Genomic DNA, 24,342 nt, shown 5'->3' on the forward strand with positions numbered 1-24,342 from the left:
CCCACAGGGATTGATTGATCAAGCAACTTTAATTAGAAGAATGTTCTAGTTGAGCGAATTCAGAATTTGGGTTGAGAGTTGCAGAAAATAAAATGGCGGGAATGTAAATAACAGAAAAGTAAATGCTAGAATTAAAGGACTGGAAGTAAATGACTGAAAATAAATTTCAGAATTGTAAATGGGAATGGGGGATTTGCTCATAAAAGTAAATGGCAGAAATTAAAGAGAATGGGTAAGATCAGAGATGGGGAGTTCATTGGGCTTAGGAGATGTTGCAATTCTCCGGATCAAGTTCATTTTCATCTCTTCCTCAATCAATGCACTCATTGATCTCCTTGGCAATCATAAGTGATTAAATTACAATTTCTTGCAATTCAATCTCTCAAATCTTGATCAATAGCCAATTCCTTGGTCAATTGCTCATGAGAAGAGATGAAGTATGGTCACTGATTATACCACATGCATTTCCCAAATCAAGTATTGAGAGGGTTATAGTCACATACCCATCCAAACCCAATTTGGTCCAGCATGAGAAAGCATTTCTAGCTTGATCTCTTCATTCCTCTTTCAAGGTACAAAAGAGATCCAAGTTTGAATAGCTTCTCTTCCAAGATAACTACTCATTTGGATGAAGATCGAAAGCTTTCAAGTAAAATCAAGAGAAAAGATAGAAGAAGAATAATGAAAATTAGTATTGATCCATCAAATTACAACAGAGCTCCCTAACCCAATGAAAGGGGTTTAGTTGTTCATAGCTCTTGAAAATGAAAACAAAGATGGAGAATACATCCTAAAACTAGAAAATGCAGAGAAAGTAAAATACAGAGAGTAGTTCTCTTTTTCCAGCCTCCAGAACTCCTTTTTACAATTCAAAGCTACTCCTATATATACTACTCTTTTCAGTTTCTAGTTTACTCTTCAAGTCTTGGGCCTTTGGATCTTGAGTTTGAAGCAGTTCTTTTCTTCATTTGGGCTTGGCTTTACTTGCAGAGAGAAAGTGCTAAGTGGGCAGAGACTTCAGCTCAGGGCGTTAGGGGTGTTAACATTTATTGAAAGTATAAGTTCGAGAACGTTAGTGACACTTAACATTTTCACTAACGTTCCAATGTACCCCTTTGCCTCACGTTAGAGCCCACGTTAACTATGTTAACGTGGCTTCTAACGTGGCCTTGACAAACTTTGAAAACGTTAGTAACACTCAACATTGTCACTAACGTTCCAGTGCGCCCCTTTTTGCTTCACGTTAAAGCTCCACGTTAACTAGGTTAACGTGGCTTCTATCGTGGCCTTGCCAACCTTCGAGAACGTTAGTGACACTCAACATTGTCACTAACGTTCCAATGTGCCCCTAGATCTCACGTTAGAGTCCACGTTAACTAGGTTAACGTGGCTTCTAACGTGGCCATTCTTAGCTATCCCAACATTAGTGACAATGTTGAGTGTCACTAACATTGGCTCATCATTCATTCCTCATCGTTAGCTTCCACGTTAACTAAGTTAACGTGGCTCCTTGGGGGTTGTGTGGTTGCTTCCAACGTTAGTGACAATGTTGAGTGTCACTAACGTTGGCGACAACTCTCACTTCTTACGTTAGCTCCCACGTTAACCAAGTTAACGTGGGAGTTAACGTGGTGTGTTGCATCCTTAGGCCAATGTTGAATGTCACTAACGTTGGCTTCTCTTCCCCCTTTAACGTTAGAGGCCACGTTTACTAGGTTAACGTGGGCTCTAACGTGGCCACTCATGAGTGTTTGCCAACGTTAGTGACAATGTTAAGTGTCACTAACGTTGGCTCAACTTCACTTTTCCACGTTAGAGTTCACGTTAACTTAGTTAATGTGACTCTTAACGTGGGCAATGATGGCTATGATAGTGTCATTGGCAATCACTTTTCTCATTAACCTTGCAAGTTTCCTCCCTTTCCTTACTTCCTTTGGTCCTGAAATCAAGCAATAGAGTGCATCAAAGTTCTAGTCCAAGTCATGGGCAATGCAACATACAATTTGTCACTAAACTTATGCAAAATCATCATGAAATAATGTAAAATACACAATATATGCTTGAGTCAAGGTGTAAGTGAATATCTACCCAATACTAGCTTATTTCCTAAGGAAATGCATGAAACTAACCTAAAAACAGTAAAGAAAAGGTCAGTGAAATTAGCCAAGATGCCTGATGAGTATTTTGGTGAAAAATAAATTTCTCCCAAAACTCACAAATCTAACCGGCAAGTGCACCGGGTCGTATCACGTAATAAAAACTCACAGGAGTGAGGTCGATCCCACAGGGTTTGAAGGATTGAGCAATTTTAGCTTAGTGGTTAATTTAGTCAAGCGAATCAAGATTTGGTTGAGTGTTTTATGATTTGCAGAAATTAAATTGCATGGAAGTAAAGAGAACAGGGAATTAAAGTGCTGAATCTTAAAGAACAAGAAATTAAATGGCAGAAACTTAGAGTGCAAGAAATGTAAATTGCGGAATCTTAAAGTGCAAGAAATGTAAATGGCTCGAAATGTAAAGGGGATTGGGAGTAGGATTTGCAGAAATTAAACAAAGAAAAGTAACTTGCATCAAACAAAAGAGTAAAAGAAGGTTTGGGTTTTATCGGATCTTGAAGCAGTAAAGTAAATGAACATTAAAAGCAAGAAACAAAATGTAAATTGGGAATTTAGATCTCAGGACCCAGAGACTAGAAAACCAAGTCTAGATCTCAATGCCTTCCTAGATCCAACAAGAACAATTGCAAAGGAAATTGTAAATTGCAAGGAAAGTAGATGAGAAGCAAGTAACAGAAACATAAATTCAATTGCAGTAAATAAACAGAGAGATCCAAGGATGAGATTGAAACAGAATTTCTTCAAATCTCCAACCCAAGATCCAAGACAATTGTAATTGAAATTGAAAGCAATAAAACTAAGAGGAAGAGAAGTGAATTCTCCTTCCCCAAGACTAAGAAATTAAAGATCACTCAATATCCAAAGCTCTCCGAAAACTATTATGAAAATTCCAAAAGAAAGCCCTCCGAAGAACTTGAATTCTATCTTATTTATACACTTTCTTCAAATGATCTTCAAGCCTTGAGTTGGGCCTTTGCTCTTGGTGGAATTGGGTTGAAAGAGGCCTTGGTTGATTGCTCTTGAAGTTTGGAGAAGAACCAAAGTGAACCAATTGAACCGGGTTGGAGTTTTGCAAAAGTTAGACCAAAAGTTTGAGCAAAAGTTAGGGGGCTAACTTTTGCCCAAACTTTTCATATCAGTAGCTATATCCATCTGATACCAACGTTGGTGCCAAAGTTAGGGGTCTAACTTTGGCCCTAACGTTGGCCTTACCTTGTGCACTTGTGGCGCCAACGTTAGCCACCAAGTTAGGGGCTAACGTTGGCGCAAACTTTTGCTCCTCCCCTTGTGATTTTCATGTGCCAACGTTAGCCACCAAGTTAGGGGGCTAACGTTGGCGCAAACTTTTGGTGCCCAGGGAGGTTTTCTTCATGCCAACGTTAGCCTCAAAGTTAGGGGCTAACGTTGGCGCAAACTTTTGGTGCCCAGGGGTGATTTTCATGTGCCAACGTTAGCCTCCAAGTTAGGGGTCTAACGTTGGCGCAAACTTTTGGTACCCAGGGAGTGATTTTCATCATGCCAACGTTAGCCTCCAAGTTAGGGGCTAACGTTGGGGCTAACTTTTCACCCAAAAGTTTGTGCAAAAGTTTGAGGCTAACTTTAGGTCCAGCTTTTTGCTTCCTGGTTCAATTTCACTTATTCCATTGTCCTCTCTTTACTCCTAGCTATTCCTTCTTGCTTCAACCTTTCTCCAAGCTTTCTTCACCTATCATTAATCAACCAAACACATCAAAGCTATGCTTGAAATCATGAGATATTCATTCTTTCATAATATGTGACAATTATAGTATAAAACCTCATGAAATAGCATGAATTCATACATGGTTGATTAAATCAAAGGAAACATGAAAATCTACCTAATTGGCTTGCTTGTAGCTCAAGAAAGTGCATAATTCTAATGAAAACAAAAGAAAAAGACTAGTTAAAATAGGCTAAGATGACTTGTCATCACAACACCAAACTTAAAGCTTGCTTGTCCTCAAGCAAGAAATAGATTTATGCTCCAAGGTTCTTTCAATTAAGATGGATTGAGGAACACTTGTAAAGTGCAGTGAGTGAAGTGATCAAGTATCAGTGGGGTGAACTCTAAATCATATGCTCATGCAAGGGCTTCAGTGCTCACTAGTCCTTACATATTGGGAGTCGTAGGTCTTTAGGATTTTCATCCAAATGGTACCATGGAGATCTCTTTATATGTAATCACCTTGAAGCAGCTTATAGTTTCTGTGCTTTGGCCTCGACTCTAAGTATCATGTCTCAAAGCGGCTCTTTAGATAAGCTTTCAATCAATACTCCTAAACCAGTTGGTTTTAAGGTATTAGGTGTTAAAGCACCCCTAAGGATTTACTTGCTCAAGCCTCTTTCCTTGACACACTTCAACCACAAGCATTTACTAGGATAACAACTCTTTGAGTTTTTGTTTCTTTCTTTCTTTTTTTGCCTAGTAATTGATGCTCAGAGCCTTGGGCCATGTTCTTTTTGCTGTTGTATTTTCTTTATTTTCTTTTGTTTTGTTTGCTGTTTCTTGGATCAATAGATTTTTGAGAATCTCCACAATACTTCTTTGAACTTCATGTCCCGCCTATGAGCTCCCATGCAAGTTTTCACAAGCATGCAACCTCAATACATAATCATACAACTAGAACCACCACTTCTCCTAATCTTTTGCTTACCTCAAAATTGTTTAATTCCTCAATCATTCTTTTCAAAGAACTTTCATGTGATGCATTCTTGAAAATTGAGTGCAAACGAGTTTTGAAGATAAGAATGTTGTGAATGATCAAACATCTTGCTTATTGAATTATAAAGAAAAACTATGCTATGTATGCAGGCAGGGGTATATAAAAAAACTATACTATGTAGACAGGCAGGGCAAATAAGGATACAATCCAACTTGCAATAGCAGCAATATTTGATGTAAACAATCACTTAACAATACAACCTGTTGGAGTTCACTTGCTTTCCTTCTCATCACCATTGCTGGCCTTTATGTTCATCTTTTGTTTCTTTGGTTGATGATTCTTAATCCCTCCAAAGGCTTGTATGATGCTCTGCAATGATATTGAAAGTTGCTTGTTCTCCAAGCACTTGGAAACAATGGTTAGTCTGGCTGATTTATTTATGGGCTTTTGAACTTACTTTGGTGTGAGAACACCAAACTTAGTACCTTGCCAGTGATTCTTGCATCAAATTAACCATGTGTAATAACTTTTTTTCTTTTCTTCTTCTTTTTTAAAAGCAATAAAACTGAAAACTAGGAAACAGCAGAATAGTTAACTAGTTCATCCAACATGCTTGAAGCCAGCATTATGCAGAAAGTGAGAATGTGTTTTATAATGGGATTTTGGTGAAACACCAAACTTAGAATCCTGCATTCTCCTTTAGATTGTTTTGGTGTGCAACACCAAACTTAGCTTCTTGCATTATAGATAAAACTAATTAACCTTTTTATTAAAATAGTTATGAACAGAAAACTACCTCAGGTTGGGTTGCCTCCCAACAAGCGCTCTTTTATTGTCACTAGCTTGACATCCTCTGTGCTTGCTTAGTTCAGATTCTGGGCTTCTTTCTCCTTGTCCCCTTGTCCTCCTAAGTGAGGCTTTGCTTTGTGATGCTCATCCTGGATGAGTGATTCTTTTCCTTTAGCCCTTTTCTCACTCATTTCTGTGAGATTCTTAGCTAGTTGTTCCATTTGCTTCTCAATTCTCCCGAGTGAGGCCTCCTGGTGTTTGCTTATCATCCCTTGATGTGTCATCATTTTCTCTATTAAGATCTCCAAATTGGTGATCCTGTGATAGTGTTGTGAAAGTTGTTGGTTGTGAGGTATCTGAGGTTGGAAGGGTGGGCAGTGTGGTTTTTGCAAATTTGGGAAATGGTTGTTGTAGTTGAAGATCCTTGGTTCCTGATGTTGAGGTTCCCTCATTCTTAGATACGAATGTGGTTTCCATGGTGGGAACTGTGCATTCACTGTAGTGGAGTGGAAAAAATCAAGTTGTCTAGCCATTGACTCCAATTGTTGCTGAGTTTGCTGATGTAGCTGTTTGCTTTGATTCATGACTGCCTTCATTCCTTCAAGATTCATTGTATCTTTCTCTGAAATTGCATTCTGTGGTGTCTCAAAGGAGTGTTGGTTGTTGGTTCTCTTGTCATTGAACCTTGCAATTCCTTGACCAGTTGCTGTTGCTTCGAGTAAGTCATCTGAGAAGTGATCCACCGCTCTTCTTGTTTCTGGGGTTAATCCTTTATAGAATGCTTGGAAAGCCACTTTGTCATTTGCTTTCTTGTATCTTTCCCATGCTTTGAGCAATGGTTCTTCCTCTCCTTGCATGAATGGATGTGTTCCCTCTTTCATCTTGATGTTTTGTTGGGATGTAGAGAATTTGGCTAGAAATTTGGCAACCAGACCATCCCAACTAGTGATACTTCCCTGGGGAAGAGTTTCAAGCCATTGTGCTGCCTCATCCTTTAGTGAGAAAGGGAATAGCAAGAGCTTATAGACATCATGATTGACAACATCACAGATCCTCAGAAAAATAGATAGATGCTGTTCAGGATCCTCCAATGGATTTCCACCATAAGAACAATTGTTCTCTATTAGTGTAATGAGTTGCGGCTTCATGTTGGGATGTTCTTCTTTCTCAGAAACTCCATCCTCAATGATATCCTTTCCTCTGGATGCTCTTCTTTCCTGTGACATATGAATCAATCAATAGAAAACACAGTGATTCTCTTGAAAATTGAGTGTAGCCGGTTGAGACAAAACTTCAAACAGTTAGTGGGTTAGTCAAAATTTAAAGAAAAAGTGCTTGATCTAGATCACCACCTCACTTAATCATTGTCAATCTAATCATTCCCCGGCAACGGCGCCAAAAACTTGATGAGTATTTTGGTGAAAAATAAATTTCTCCCAAAATACACAAATCTAACCGGCAAGTGCACCGGGTCGTATCACGTAATAAAAACTCACGGGAGTGAGGTCGATCCCACAGGGATTGAAGGATTGAGCAATTTTAGCTTAGTGGTTAATTTAGTCAAGCGAATCAAGATTTGGTTGAGTGTTTTGTGATTTGCAGAAATTAAATTGCATGGAAGTAAAGAGAACAGGGAATTAAAGTGCTGAATCTTAAAGAACAAGAAATTAAATGGCAGAAACTTAGAGTGCAAGAAATGTAAATTGCGGAATCTTAAAGTGCAAGAAATATAAATGGCTCGAAATGTAAAGGGGATTGGGAGTTGGATTTGCAGAAATTAAACAAAGAAAAGTAACTTGCATCAAACAAAAGAGTAAAAGAAGGTTTGGGTTGAATCGGATCTTGAAGCAGTAAAGTAAATAAACATTAAAAGCAAGAAACAAAATGTAAATTGGGAATTTAGATCTCAGGACCCAGAGACTAGAAAACCAAGTCTAGATCTCAATGCCTTCCTAGATCCAACAAGAACAATTGCAAAGGAAATTGTAAATTGCAAGGAAAGTAGATGAGAAGCAAGTAACAGAAACAGAAACTCAATTGCAGTAAATAAACAGAGAGATCCAAGGATGAGATTGAAACAGAATTTCTTCAAATCTCCAACCCAAGATCCAAGACAACTGTAATTAAAATTGAAAGCAATAAAACTAAGAGGAAGAGAAGTGAATTCTCCTTCCCCAAGACTAAGAAATTAAAGATCACTCAATATCCAAAGCTCTCCGAAAACTATTATGAAAATTCCAAAAGAAAGCCCTCCGAAGAACTTGAATTCTATCCTATTTATACACTTTCTTCAAATGATCTTCAAGCCTTGAGTTGGGCCTTTGCTCTTGGTGGAATTGGGTTGAAAGAGGCCTTGGTTGATTGCTCTTGAAGTTTGGAGAAGAACCAAAGTGAACCAATTGAACCGGGTTGGAGTTTTGCAAAAGTTGGACCAAAAGTTTGAGCAAAAGTTAGGGGGCTAACTTTTGCCCAAACTTTTCATATCAGCAGCTATATCCATCTGATACCAACGTTGGTGCCAAAGTTAGGGGTCTAACTTTGGCCCTAACGTTGGCCTTACCTTGTGCACTTGTGGCGCCAACGTTAGCCACCAAGTTAGGGGCTAACGTTGGCGCAAACTTTTGCTCCTCCCCTTGTGATTTTCATGTGCCAACGTTAGCCACCAAGTTAGGGGGCTAACGTTGGCGCAAACTTTTGGTGCCCAGGGAGGTTTTCTTCATGCCAACGTTAGCCTCAAAGTTAGGGGCTAACGTTGGCGCAAACTTTTGGTGCCCAGGGGTGATTTTCATGTGCCAACGTTAGCCTCCAAGTTAGGGGTCTAACGTTGGCGCAAACTTTTGGTACCCAGGGAGTGATTTTCATCATGCCAACGTTAGCCTCCAAGTTAGGGGCTAACGTTGGGGCTAACTTTTCACCCAAAAGTTTGTGCAAAAGTTTGAGGCTAACTTTAGGTCCAGCTTTTTGCTTCCTGGTTCAATTTCACTTATTCCATTGTCTTCTCTTTACTCCTAGCTATTCCTTCTTGCTTCAACCTTTCTCCAAGCTTTCTTCACCTATCATTAATCAACCAAACATATCAAAGCTATGCTTGAAATCATGAGATATTCATTCTTTCATAATATGTGACAATTATAGTATAAAACCTCATGAAATAGCGTGAATTCATACATGGTTGATTAAATCAAAGGAAACATGAAAATCTACCTAATTGGCTTGCTTGTAGCTCAAGAAAGTGCATAATTCTAATGAAAACAAAAGAAAAAGACTAGTTAAAATAGGCTAAGATGACTTGTCATCAATGCCCTGGCATCACATACCTTAAATAACATTAATAAGGGAAATTATAATCTAACATGAAGAGTTTATAAACTAGATTGGAAGAATAAATAAAAATAAAGAACCTAGGATTGAGCGTCACTCCTAAAACTAAGAGAAGTCCTAAATCCTAAGGGAGAGAGGAGAGAACCTCTCTCAAAACTAGATCTAAATCATGGAAAGTAACTAAATTGGCGAGCTTCCTCTGAATGGATGTGTTCCCACACTTTATAGCCTCTGGTCTATGCCTTCTGGACTCGGATTGGGCCAAAAAGGGCTTCAGAAATTGCTGGAAGCATTTTCTATAATTTCTGGTGCGTGGCCTCTGTCACGCGGTTGCGTCATTCGGAGCTTTCCTTGTCACGCGGTCGCGTCAGTCATGCGACCGCGTCATGTGTGTTCTGCTTAAGGCGCACAGTCGCGTCAGTCATGTGGCCGCGTCGCTGCTTCTTTGCGCTTGGCATGCGTCCGCGTCGCCCATGCGATCGCGTGGATGCCAGTTTCTTCAGAAGCTGCGTTTTGTGCTTTCCTTCCATTTTTGTATGTTTTCTTTCCATCCTTTAAGTCATTCCTACCTTAGAAGATCTGAAAACTACTCAACACACTAATCACGGTATGGAATGGAATTAAAGGTGATTAAAATAATTAATTTAAAAGCATAGGAAACATGTTTTTAACATACATCACATAATAAGGAAGGAAAAGTAAAACCATGCAATTAACATGAATGTGGTTTTGTGAAAAACAAGCATATATAATAGTAGATTAAAAGAAATCTTAAAAATAATACACAATGCCATACGGGCGTTTTCACAAACACATAGCGTGCATGGTAAATAAGCTATTTGAAAGTATTAAATTGAACATGCAAGCAACCCTTTAAAAAGTAAAATATAATTGTCAAACAATTTTAATAATCCAAAAATATATAAAAATAATGACACAAATAAATTTCTAACACCAATGAAAATAATGCAATGAATGAAAGTATGCAAATAAATTAAATAAAATAGAATGAGAGGGAAAGAGGATGAGAAGAAGAAAAAGAAAGTGAGAAAGGAGAGAAAAGGAAGAAATTAGGATTAGAAAAGAAAAGATAAGAAAATTGGCACTAATCTAAATAGGTTGTGCGACGCTGGCGACGCGGTCGCGCGGGTGACGCGGTCTTGATAAGTGTCCAATCCCTCTGGGCTAGGTGGGAGATCCAATACTCTCTGAATGGCCCCTTCGGAGACAGGGACTTGCTTTTGACAAACATAGACAAACTCCATGGTACGCGAGTGGAAGTTGGAGTAGAATTCTACTAACCATGATAGATTAGCCTCCCATGGCTGCCTCCTTAAGAATCCCCACTGTCTCTTTTCAATGCGGGACTCCACAAAATCAACAAAGTGTGTTGAAAGAATGAGTAGGTGCTCATTATTGTAGTTTTTCTCAGCCAGGATAGGGAACATCTGCTCACAGTAACGGTTAGTGAACCATGCAGAGTCCCTAGCAGGAAATGCCTTTTCTGCCTCATTAACTTTGATTATCCGCTTTACCAGCTTCGTGGGTGGTTTAACTCCTCTAGTAGGTTGCGCCTTAGCCGCCGCTCTTTTAGTACCTTGCCTTGACGGTGTCTTGTCAGTAGCCTTCTCTTTTCCTTTCTTGGTACCCATCCTATGGAAGAAAGAAAGAGGAAGAATATTAAATATAGATAGCTAAAAACCGGAAGGAAGAAATTCCAAGTGATAATAAATGCCAAAGAAAAGATAATAGCTTACTTACATCGTAGCTACAACATGTAGGTAAGACATCAATTAAGATTATGAAGGCATGTTGTAAAAATTAGATGCAAGAGGGTTTAAGGCATGCAAGTAAGAGGCATCAGAGGCATAGCTCAAGCATCAATATCAATAATAATTATTACATGGAAGAAAATAATGAGCACTTGAATGTTGACAATTAATGACTAATATACTCAACTCACATGGAATTCAAAGGTTGTGAAAAAGAGGCATTAAAGTAGTAAGAATAGAATAGAAAAGATATCAAAATACCATGTTGGCTTTTTCACAAACACTTGGTGTTCAATATAAAAGTAAGTATTAGAGCAATTAATGCATGCAAATATGAGAGCCAAAATAGAATGTCAATTGTCAAATTACTCATCATAAAACCCATAAGCTCAAATATAGCAAAGTAATCACCCAAATAAAGCTCCAACACCAACATAAAAATCAAGATAAAAGAATGAGAAAGAAGGTATAAATAACTAAGCTAATTAAAAATAAATAAAATTAACAAATGCAATAAATAAAGGAAGAAAGAAATAGTAAGAGAAAGGAAGAAGAGAAACCTTAAGAAGAAAGTGAAAATAGGATGTTGAGTGGAAGTAAGAATGAAAGAAGAGGAGTGAGAATAGAAGAGGAAAAGAAAAGGAAATTGTAGTTGCTGGCGTTGGTGGTCTCCGGTGGTGGTTGAAGAAGGGAAGAAGAAAGGAGTAAGAAGTGGGAAGAGGAAAAGAATAGAAAGGGAAGAAGGAAGAATTAGGATTGAATGAGAATTAGGATTGGAAGGGGGGAGAAAATTGAGACTGGCGGCGCGCTGAACAAGTGATGCGGCGCATGCGACACGCACGCGTACCCCACGCGTACGCGTGGGTAGGTGATGCGAGTGAAACCGTCGGTTAAGAATTCCTTCTCGGTAAAGGAGAAATATCCTCGTTGCAAGTATAGCTCTCAACCAATGATAATGAGAATTATTGTGTGTCGGTCTAGAATTTCTCTAATAGAAAGAAGAACTTCGTTGTAAGCATAGCTCCAAACCAATAAACAATTCTCACATCAAAAATTTGGTTTAATTAACCGAAGTATTGAAACCTCGGGTTGTCTCACAAGGAATTTCAATGAAGTGTTTAATTATTTGCTATGAAGATGCAAGGGGGGTTTAATTTGGAAATTGACAAGAAAATGTAAATGACCAGAACTTAAATGCTAAGAACTTAATAAAATAAAGGAAAAGAACTCTTGGCTAGACATAGGTAATTGAGATCACCATCCTTGTCTACCTACCAAATATTGATAATTATGAGGGACCAACCAATTAAGTCTACCTCCAAAAGCTTTAAGTACGTAATATCTACTCCTAAGCTTGAGGTACGTCAAATAGGCTTGATCACATCAACCCATCAGTCGCAACCTATCTACTAATTAGATTAGTAGTGGGTTAGTGTCAATGGGTATCAAATTGATCACCAAGGGTTCTCAAATCACCAATAACTCAAGGTCACTCAATCCCCTTAGCCTAGGCCAAGAGTAAAGAAAATTACCCAAAAACTAGTGGAAACATTTTATCAAACACCTAGTGTGCATGGAAAATAAACATCATAAAATGTAAGAATTAACAAAATCCATAACTATCATAAGCAAGAAATCAATAATAGCAAGCAAGATCAACATAAAAGAAACATAGAAACATGAAATTGCATTAAAAAGAAATTAAATCCAACAATGGTTCGTCAACATTAAAGAGAGAAAAATAAGAAATGACAAGTAAAACTAGAAGAACAAAGATGTAATAACAAGAAATTAGAAGGGAAGACTAAATCAAAACAAGAATTGAAAATTGGATTTAAGAAAATTAAACCTAAACTACCCTAAATTCTAGAGAGAAGGGAGAGCATCTCTCTCTAAAATTCTAACCTACAACATGGTAAAAACTCAACTACGACTACTTGGTTCATTTCCCCTTCAATCCTTGGGTTCAATAGCATCAAAAATGAGTTGGATTAGGCCCAAAATGAGCTAGAAATCACTGGCCACATTTTCTTCAAAATTAAATGACCCACACTGATCCACCGACGCGTACGCGTGACCGCGTACGTATCTCTAGACGCCAGACAACTATGGCAAAATTTATATCATTTTGAAGCCCCAGATGTTAGCTTTCCAACGCAACTGGAATCACCTCATTTGGACCTCTGTAGCTCAAGTTATGATCGATTGAGTGCGAAGAGATCAGGATTAACAGCTTTACGATTCCTTCATTTCTTCATGAGTTCTCCCACTTTGCATGCTTTTCCTTCATTCCTTCAATCCAATCTTTGCTTTCTAAACCTGAAATTACTTAACAAACATATCAAGGCATCGAATGGAATTAAAATTGGCAAATTTAAAGCCTAAAAAGCATGTTTTCACATTTAAGTACAAATTTAGGGAGAATTACAAAACCATGCTATTTCATTGAATAAATGTGAGAAAAGTTGATAAAATCCTCCAAATTAAACACAAGATAAACCACAAAATTGGGGTTTATCAAACCTCCCCACACTTAAACCAAGCATGTCCTCATGCTAAGAATAAAGAAGGACAAGAACAAGGGTACGAACATTTATTCGATGCAAAGAAACTATATACAACCTATCTGAATGAATGCAACTAAATGCAAAATGATTCTATCTACTTGGTTAAAAATGAATCAATCTCCAAGAACATATATAAGTAAGTAGGGAAAAGGTCATATGACGACTCATAAACTCTACCAATTTAAATATCAAAATGAAGTTCAAATAGACTTGCAAGAAGAAAGCTCATGATAGCCGGGAACAAGGAATTGAGTAACGAACCCTCACCGGTAGTGTATCCGCTCTAGTCGCTCAAGTGTATAGGGCCGATTTACTCAATTCTCTTCTACTCATACTTTCTAAGATTTGTTTTTCATCTAACAATCAACAATTATTCAATGCATGCATACCTTTATCATGAGGACTTATTCGTTGGTTGTAATGGGGCTAGGGTAAAGGTAAGGATGCATATGGTCAAATGAGCTTGAAATTTGAATCTTTGATTAACCTAAGCTCTCACCGAATAACTTATAACAACCTATACAATTCTAATACAATGCCTAGCTACCAATGATTCCCACTTTTTTTCACATACTCATGCATTCTCTTTAATTCATATTCCATATGCATTGTTATTGTTACTTTACTTTGGGGCATTTTTGTCCCCTTTTTATTTCATTTTTTTTATATTTTTTTTCTTTTATTATTTTTTTTCTATATTCTATATATTCTTTTTTCACATTTTTTTTCACAACAAAGTACATACAAACGTATCAATGCATATGGATTTACATATTCAATGCATAAGCACGTACCCAATCCCATGTTTTTTAACAAAAATACAAAATATACTTTTACCTCAACCAATGTCCCAAGTTTTCCATACCCAATTGATACACACCCTCACTAGCCTAAGCTAATCAAAGATCCAAATTAAGGGACATTTATTATTTTTCACTTAGGGATAGTGATGTGCTAAAAATTAAGAACAAAAGGGATTAAATAGGCTCAAAATTGGCTAACAATGATTGATGAAAGGTAGCCTATTTGGGTAAGTGAGCTAAATGAAATGATGGCCTCAATCATATAAATGCATGTATACATGGAACAATGGACATATAAAATCAAACAAATCAAAGATTACAATCATAGAAAGAGAACAATACACACAAGAATGGAAAATAAGTGGTTATAAAATGTAACCACACAATTGGGCTCAAAACTCACATGCTTGTGTTCTTAGCTCAAAAACTGAGCAGCGTCTATGGTCTTAGAAGCATAAGCAATTATATAAGGGTCTTTACCTTCGCGCTGAGCCAACGCCACTCCTACCACATAGTTGGAGGCTGATAGGCAAAAACTGTCTCTCAACAATTTCCTTCCGGCAAGTGCACCAGATTGTCGTCAAGTAAAAACTCACAAAAGAGTAAGGTCGAATCCCACAGGGATTGGTAGATCGATCAATTATAATTGAAGAAGTTTACTAGTTGAGCTAAATCAAAATTGAATTGGGAATTGCAGAAAGTAAATTGGCGGGAAACTTAAATTGCAAGAAATTAAAGAAGCTGGAAATTAAATTGCAGGGAATTAAATTGCAAAAGCTTAAAATGCAAGAAATTAAATGGGAATGGGTAATTAGCATGAAATTAAAGAGCAGAAGGTAAATAGAATGGCTAGATCAGAGAATGGGGAGTTCATTGGGTTCAGGAGATATATAATTCTCCGCATCAAATTCATCTTTGTCTCTTCTGGAATCAATGTATTCATTGATCTCCTTGGCAATCTTAAGTGATTGGATCCCAATTCCTTGACTCACAAATCTCCCTAAGCATGAACAATTGTCCAATTCCTTGATTAAAGTTCTCATGGGAAGAGATTAAGTTTGGTCACTGATTATACCACACAAATTCATAGATCAAAGTGTTGGTAGGATTACATGTCACTATATCCATCCAAACCCCAATCTAGCATGATCTCCTCATTCCTCTTCCAAGGTTCCAAGGAGATCCAATAATGAATAGCTTCTTTCCCAACATAACTATTCAATTAGATGAAGACTGAAAACTTTCTAGTAAAATCAAGAGAAAAGAAAGAAGAAGATGAATGAAAACTACTATTGATCCATTGAATTACACAGAGCTCCCTAACCCAATGAAAGAGGTTAGTTGTTCATAGCTCAATTCAATTTACATAGAAGAAGAGTGCATGAAAATTAAAGCCTAGCTAGAAAGTAAAAAAAAAAAAAAGAAAATACATAAAACTAAAAAAGGAAAAAAGTGCAGAAGAGAAATAACAGAATTCTGAACTCCCAGAGCCCCTCAGGGCCTCTCAGAGAGCTCCTCTAATCTTCAACAATTCTTCTATTTATAAACATCTTTTCATCTTCAATTGGATCAAGTATTTGGATGTGGGCCTTGGCCTTGATTGAAGCAATGAGGAATGATTCTTAGTGATGGGAATTGGCAACTAACTTTCATATTCTGTATAAGTGCAATTTGGAATTGAATTGGCTTTAACGTTGGTTATCACGTTTGAGGGCAAACGTTGGGCCAAACGTCCTTTGAAAATTCAGTTCTAGTTTGCTGTAATTGGTGTTTGACTCAACGTTGGAGGGCCAACGTTTTGCTATTCATGCTTACGCGTGACCTACGCGTACGTGTGAATAGTCAAATTTTCCATTTCACGCGTGCCGTACGCGTGCGCGTGGTTGGGCTGAAAAAGTATGTTCACGCATACGCGTCATTGAAGCGTACGCGTCGATGCAAAATTCCCAACTCCCATTTCTGAAATCTTATTGCGGACGTTGGAGGCTAACGTTTGAGGCAATGTTGGACTCCAACGTTCGCATATCCATGCGTGCGCGTCACCTACGCGTACGCGTGGATGCCAAATTCTCAAGTTCCAAACTGAATGTTGCACATCAAGCCCTGGGGACGTTACTTTGTCCTCTTGTCAATGTTTCAAATTTCATGCCCACTATAGACTATTATATATGGTTGGAAATCTCTGAATGTCAGCTTTCTAACCCAACTGGAATCACCTCAATTGGACATCTGCAACTCAAGTTATGCTCCTTTGAAGGGGACAGGGATGCTGGCGTAAGTGTGCAACGTTGGAGGCAACGTTGGCACACCAACGTTTGCACCAACATTGGGAACATTGCCAGATTCGGAAGCCCAAACGTGCTGTTCACCCCATACTATTATATATTGTTGGAAACCCCTGAATGTCTTCTTTCCAATGCCGTTGGAAGTGCATCATTTGGAGCTCCGCAGCTTGAGTTATACTTCATCGAAGGTGCAGAGGTCAGCTGGCCTTACTACAGGTTGGTACCATGTTCGTTTATGCACTTTTAAGGGCAGTTTTCTCCCTTAATTTTAGTGTCCACCATGTAGTGCCATATACGCTTGGAAATCGCTCGACCCCTACTTTCCAATGCTTTTGGAATCACTTCATTTGGAGCTCTATAGCTCAAGGTATTCTTGTTGGAAGTATACCCCTTCAGGCTGTGGGGAGCAACGTTTCCAGCAACGTTGGAGCACCAACTTTGCCTCCAACGTTGCTTCCCTTTGCTTACTTTCATGGCTTTCTTGTTGCTTCTTTGCCTTTCCTATTCTTAGCTTCTTCTTACCTATCATCAACCAAACAAAATGTATCAAAGTATTGCCTTAATCACAAGATAATTCATCATTCATGGCATCAAACAATTCTTTGCATAAATCTCATGACAATACACAAAATTAGCAATGTTTGATCGAATCAAGACAAGCATGAATTTCTCATCCAAATACTTACTTATTGCCTAAGAAATGCTTGAAACTACTCTAAAACAAACTAAAAATGGCTTGTGAAACTAGCCAAGATGCCCTGGCATCAGAGGCGTCACACATTATCTCAAATGGCTGACTCCAGTCGGGCCCTCTCACAATAGGATCTTGAGTCAAGGCAATCTTCAACTTGTCAAATGCTTCCATGCAGTCCTCACTCAGCTCAAACTCGACATCCTTCTGCAGTAGTCGGAATAAAGGCAATGCTACCTTACTGAAGTCCTTCATAAATCGCCGGTAAAACCCTGCATGACCAAGAAATGAACAGACTTCCCTCACGGAGGAAAGGTAAGGTAAACCAGAAATAACATCTACCTTTGCTGGATCAACTGAAATACCAGTATTAGAAATAACATGTCCTAGAACAATACCTTGTTTTACCATAAAATGACATTTTTCAAAATTCAGTACAAGGTTTGAACTAACACATCTTTCTAATACTGTAGCTAAACTATCCAAGCAAAGGTCAAAAGAACCACCATACATGCTAAAGTCATCCATAAAAACTTCCACGTAGCTCTCAAGAAGATCTGAGAAAATACTCATCATGCATCTTTGAAACGTTGCTGGTGCATTACATAAGCCAAAGGGCATTGTCTTATATGCATACGTTCCAAAGGGACATGTAAAAGTAGTTTTCTCTTGATCTTCAGGAGCTATATGAATTTGGAAATAGCCAGTGTAACCATCTAGAAAACAGTAGTGTGATTTACCTGACAGGCGATCAAGCATTTGATCGATGAACGGTAACGGGTAGTGATCCTTGTGAGTAGCCTGGTTGAGGTGCCTATAGTCAATGCACACCCTCCAGGAGTTTTGAACCCTTGTGGCCATTCTCATTCTTCTCTGTTGTGATGCCAGACTTCTTGGGAACCACCTGTACTGGGCTGACTGATGAGCGGATAATTTATACGCTTTTTGGCATTGTTTTTAGGTAGTTTTTAGTATAATTTAGTTAGTTTTTACTATGTTTTTATTAGTTTTTAAATAAAAATCACATTTCTAGACTTTACCATGAGTTTGTGTGTTTTTCTGTGATTTTAGATATTTTCTGGCTGAAATTGAGGGACTTGAGCAAAAATCTGATTTAGAGGCTGAAAAAGGACTGCAGATGCTGTTGGATTCTGACCTCCCTACACTCGAAATGGATTTTCTGGAGCTAAAGAAGCCCGATTGGCGCGCTATCAATTGCGTTGGAAAGTAAACATCCAGGGCTTTCCAGAAATATCTAATAGTCCATACTTTGCCCGAGTTTTGACGACACAAACTGGCGTTCAAACGCCAACTTCCTGCCCTATTCTAAAGTTAAACGCTAGAAACAGGTTGCAAACCAGAGTTAAATGCCAGAAATAGGCTACAACCTGGCATTTAACTCCAAAAAGAGTCTCTACACATGAAAGCTCAATGCTCAGCCCAAGCACACACCAAGTGGGCCCGAAAATGGATTTCTACATCATTTACTTATCTTATGTAACCCTAGCTACTAGTTTAGTATAAAAACTACTTTTAGTGATTTATTTTATATCTCTGGTTAGTCTTTGAATAATTTTATGTTCAGAGATCATGTTTAGTAGGCTGGCCATTCGGCCATGCCTGGACCTTCATCACTTATGTATTTTCAATGGTAGAGTTTCTACACACCATAGATTAAGGTATGGAGCTCTGCTGTTCCTCATGAATTAATGCAAAGTACTATTGTTTTCTTATTCAATTCAAGCTTATTCCTATTCTAAGATATTCTCTTACACTTCAACCATGATGAATATGATGATCCGTGACACTCATCACTATTCTCAACCTATGAACGCGGCCTGACAACCACTTTCGTTCTACCTTGGATTGAGCGTTTATCTCTTAGCCTCCATTCCAAAAGATCGGAGTCTTCGTGGTATAAGCTAGAATTATTGGCGGCCATTCTTGAGATCCGGAAAGTCTAAATCTTGTCTGTGGTATTCCGAGTAGGATCTGGGAAGGGATGACTGTGACGAGCTTCAAACTCGCGAGTGTTGGGCGTAGTGATAGATGCAAAAGGATCATTGGATCCTATTCCAACATGATCGAGAACCGACAGATGACAGCGCATTTGGACCATTTTCACTGAGAGGACGGGAAGTAGCCATTGACAACGATGATGCCCAACATACAGCTTGCCATGGAAAGGAGTATGAATGATTGGATGAAGGTAGTAGAAAAGCAGAGGTTCAGAAGGAACAAAGCATCTCCATACGCTTATCTGAAATTCTCACCAATGAATTACATAAGTATCTCTATCTTATTTTTTGTTATTTATATTTTAATTATCAAAATCCCATAACCATTTGAATCTGCCTGACTGAGATTTGCAAGATGACCATAGCTTGCTTCAAGCAGACAATCTCTGTGGGATCGACCCTTACTCACGTAAGGTTTATTACTTGGACGACCCAGTGCACTGATGCCAGGGCATTTTGGCCAGTTTTACTGGCCTTTTCTTTACTATTTTTAGGGTAGTTTCATGCATTTCCTTAGGAAATAAGCTAGTTTTGGGTAGATATTCACTTACATCTTGATTCAAGCATACATTGTGCACTTTACATGATTTCATGAGGATTTTGCATGAATTTAAGGACAAATTGGATGTTGCATTTCCCATGACTTGGACTAGAACTTTGATGCACTTTATTGCTTGATTTCAGGACAAAGGAAGCAAAGAAGAACCACATTAGTGGCTACGTTAGTTACACTAACGTTAACACTAACGTGGAATGGGAGTAACTTGCAAAGTTAATGAGAAAAGAAATTGCCAATAACGCTCTCGAAGCCATCATTGCCCACGTTAAGAGTCACGTTAACTAAGTTAACGTGAACTCTAACGTGGAAGAAAGGAAATGGAGCCAACGTTAGTGACACTTAACATTATCACTAACGTTGGACCAAGGTCATAAGTGGCCACGTTAGTTGCCACGTTAACTTAATTAACGTGGCCTCTAACGTTAAGAAGTAAAGGGGAAGCCAACGTTAGTGACATTCAACTTTGTCACTAACGTTGGCCAAGTCACAATAAGCCACGTTAACTTCCACGTTAACCTAGTTAACGTGGAAGCTAACGTGAAGAGACAAAGTGGTCGACAACGTTAGTGACACCAAACATTGTCACTAACGTTGGAAGGAACCCACACAAGCCCCAATAAGCCACGTTAACTTAGTTAACGTGGAAGTTAACGTGAAGAAGGGAGGTGATCGCCAACGTTATTGACAACCAACATTGTCACTAACGTTGGAATTAGCCCACATAAGCCACTATGAGCCACGTTAACTCCCACATTAGTTAACATGGAAGTTAACGTGGATAAGGGAATGATGAGCCAACATTAGTGACACTCAACTTTTTCACTAACGTTGGAGATGGCTAGCATGGCCACGCTAGAAGCCACGTTAACCTAGTTAACGTGGACTCTAACGTGAGAAATAGGGGCACATTGGAACGTGAGTGACAATGGTAAGTGTCACTAACGATCTTGAAGGTTGGCAAGCCTACGTTAAAAGAGCCACGTTAACTAAGTTAACGTGGACTCTAACGTAGGGAAGGGGGAGGCTTCTCAACGTTATTGGGAAAGGCAAGTCCTAATAATGTGTGCGAAGGACAAAGAGGCAACATTAGTGGCAACGTTTGTGCCACAAACGTTGAAGATAACGTGGCTCTTACTTGGGCTAGAAACGTTAGTGAAAAAGGTGATTGTCACTAACGTTCTCGAACCCATATTTTCACTGAACGTTAACACCACTAACGTCCTGAGCTAAAGTCTCTGCCCACTTCACACTTTCTCTGTAGGGAGCCTCTTGGCATAGAACTATTCTCTGTATTTTACTTCCTCTGCACTTCTAGTTTCATCATGTATTCTCCATCTTTGTTTTCATTTTCCAGAGCTATGAACAACTAAACCCCTTTCATTGGGTTAGGGAGCTCTGTTGTAATTTGATGGATCAATACTAGTTTTCATTATTCTTCTTCTATCTTTTCTCTTGATTTTACTTGAAAGCTTTCGATCTTCATCCAATTGGGTAGTTATCTTGGAAAAGAAGCTATTCAAACTTGGATCTCTTCTGAACCTTGAAAGAGGAATGAAGAGATCATGCTAGAAATGCTTTCTCATGCTGGACCAAATTGGGTTTGGATGGATATGTGACTATAATCCTCTCAATACCTGATTTGGGAAATGCATGTGGTATAATCAGTGACCATACTTCATCTCTTCTCATGAGCAATTGACCAAGGAATTGGCTATTGATCAAGATTTGAGAGATTGAATTACAAGGAATTATAATTCGATCACTTAAGATTGCCAAGGAGATCAATGAGTGCATTGATTGAGGAAGAGATGAAAATGAAATTGATCCGGAGAATGCAACATCTCCTGAGCCCAATGAACTCCCCATTTCTGATCTTACCCATTCTCTTTAATTTCTGTCATTTACTTTTATGAGCAATTTCCCCATTCCCATTTAAGATTCTGCAATTTACTTTCCTTCATCTACATTCAGCTCTTTATTTCTAGCATTTACTTTTCTGTTATTTACTTTCCCGCCATTTAATTTTCTGCAATTCTTAACTCAAATTCTGATTCGCTCAACTAGAACATTCCTCTAATTAAAGTTGCTTGATCAATCAATCCCTGTGGGATTTGACCTCATTTTATTGTGAGTTTTTACTTGACGACAAATTCGGTACACTTGCATAAGGAAATTTGTTACGAGACAAGTTTTCCGTGCATCAAGTTTATGGCGCCGTTACCGGGGATTGATTGTGCATCGACAATGATTAAATTGGAAGATAACTAGATTAAGCATTTTTGTTTTGTTTGATTTAATTTTCTGTTTGAGTAATTTACTTTCTATTTTAGTTAATTTCTTCCCTTCCCCCTACTTTTTCTTTGTTATTTACAATTCATTTCACTAACCCACTAACTGTTTGATATATTGCATTACTCAAATTAACAGTAATTCTGACAGAAATACTTTCTGCATCTATTTTCCTTGCTTGTACTTATTGGTTGTATGACAGGGAGAAGAAGCAGGGCTTCAACATCCTTTGATTCTGAACCTGAGAAGACCTTCTTGAGATTAAGAAGGGAAGCAAGAGGAAAAAGAGTAGTTGGTGCTGAGGAAGAGGAGGAATACTTTGAACCAAACATGGAAGAAAACATGGAAAACCATCATGAAGAAGAGACTCACAACCATGGCGGAGGAGGTCGAGAAAATCATGCTGGGGAGGATAGAAGAGTTTTAGGCTCTTACATCAATCCGAACCCAGGAAATTGTGGAAGTAGCATTCAAAAGCCAACCATCCATGCCAACAATTTTGAACTAAAACCACAGCTCATCACCCTTGTTCAGATCAACTGTTCGTTTGGAGGGAGTGTCCAAGAAGACACCAATCAACATTTAACAACCTTCCTGAGAATATGTGACACAGTGAAGTCTAATGGTGTTCATCCGGACGCCTATAGACTGCTCTTATTTCCGTTCTCACTCAAGGATAAGGCAGCCAAGTGGCTGTAGTCTTTCCCAAAGGAGAGCTTGACGACCTGGGAGGATGTGGTAAACAAATTCTTAGCAAGATTCTACCCTCCTCAACGAATCAATAGGCTGAGAGCTGAGGTCCAAACTTTCAGGCAACAAGATGGTAAGACTCTATATGAAGCATGGGAGAGGTTTAAAGACCTAACAAGGAGGTGCCCACCAGATATGTTCAATGAATGGGTGCAGCTGCACATTTTCTATGAAGGGCTCTCTTATGAGTCAAAAAAGGCCGTAGACCATTCATCTGGAGGATCTTTGAACAAGAAGAAGACCATTGAGGAAGCCATAGATGTCATTGAAACTGTAGCAGAGAATGACTACTTCTATGCTTCCGAAAGAGGGAACACGAGAGGAGTGATGGAGCTAAACAATGTAGATGCTCTGCTGGCCCAAAACAAGCTCATTACCCAGCAGCTGGCTGACCTCACCAAGAAGATGGAGAGGAACCAAGTAGCAGCAATCACCACTTCATCAACAACCCAAGGAGTGAATGAAGAAGCAGAGAGAAGTCAGGAGCAAGTCAACTACATTGGGAATTCACCTAGGCAAAACCATGATCCATACTCCAAGACCTACAACCCTGGATAGAGGAATCACCCAAACTTTGGGTGGGGAAATCAACAAGACCAAAGCCTTGATCAAAGACGCCAAAATCCCAACAATGCAGCTCACCAACATTTCACATCTAGGCCATATCAACACTCCTATAACAACACCTCTCCACATCCACATCAAAACCAAAATAACTTACCTCATCCTTCTACCTCTAATCACGATCTACAATCATTTGATGACAGACTCTCAAGGATTGAGAATCTACTTGAAGGCATAGGCAAGAAGATTCAAGACAACAAGGTGTTCAAGGAGGAAGTGCGAGCCAGTTTCAAGAACCAGGGAGACACAATCAAGAGGTTGGAATCTCAAGTGGGGTATCTCTCTGAACAAATTCCCAAATCCACAGATGGATTTCCAAGTGACACAGAGAAGAATCCGAGAGGTGAAACAAAGAAAGTAAGATGGAAAGATTGCAAGATGGTCACTATAAGTGATAAGGAGACTGAGGACAAGCCAAGCAGCTGTCAGAACAACCTGAAGATACCTCAGTAGAGAAGAAGGAAAAAGATCATCAAGAACCAGAAATTTCACAACAGGAGCTGTTGAGACTCTATGCACCTTTTCCCCAACTGCTCAATGGTGCTGTGGAGAAGAGAATATACTCAAGGTTTCTAGATTTGTTCCCAGGAAAAGCTCACTCAAGGGAGGCCAAACTATAGTGATGAACAAGGAGTGTAGTGCCCTCATTCAACCATAGTTGCCTACAAAAAGAAAAGATCCGGGGAGTTTTCATGTCCCTTGTGCCATAGGAGAAATAATGTTTGATAAAGTACTCTGCGATTTGGGAGCAAGCATCAACTTAATGCCCTTATCCCTGGTGAAGAGGCTGCAGATCAATGAGATATTGCCCACAGATGTAGTCATCAGGCTGGCTGATAAAACTCAAAAATAAGCAACAGGGGTGGTGGAAAATGTGTTGTTAAAGGTTGGAAAATACTTTCTTCCCACAGACTTTGTCATCTTGGACATGGAAGAGAGTCACACTCACCCAATCATATTGGGAAGACCATTCCTAGCTACAGCCAGAGCACTCATAGATGTGGAGCGAGGGGAGCTATTATTGAGGATCCATGATGAATGACTCAGCTTTAATGTCTTCAAACTCTCACAAGAAG

This window comes from Arachis ipaensis, chromosome B10 (genome assembly GCF_059453495.1).
Source record: "Arachis ipaensis isolate K30076 ecotype BB chromosome B10, ASM5945349v1, whole genome shotgun sequence".
Classification (NCBI taxonomy): Eukaryota; Viridiplantae; Streptophyta; class Magnoliopsida; order Fabales; family Fabaceae; genus Arachis; species Arachis ipaensis.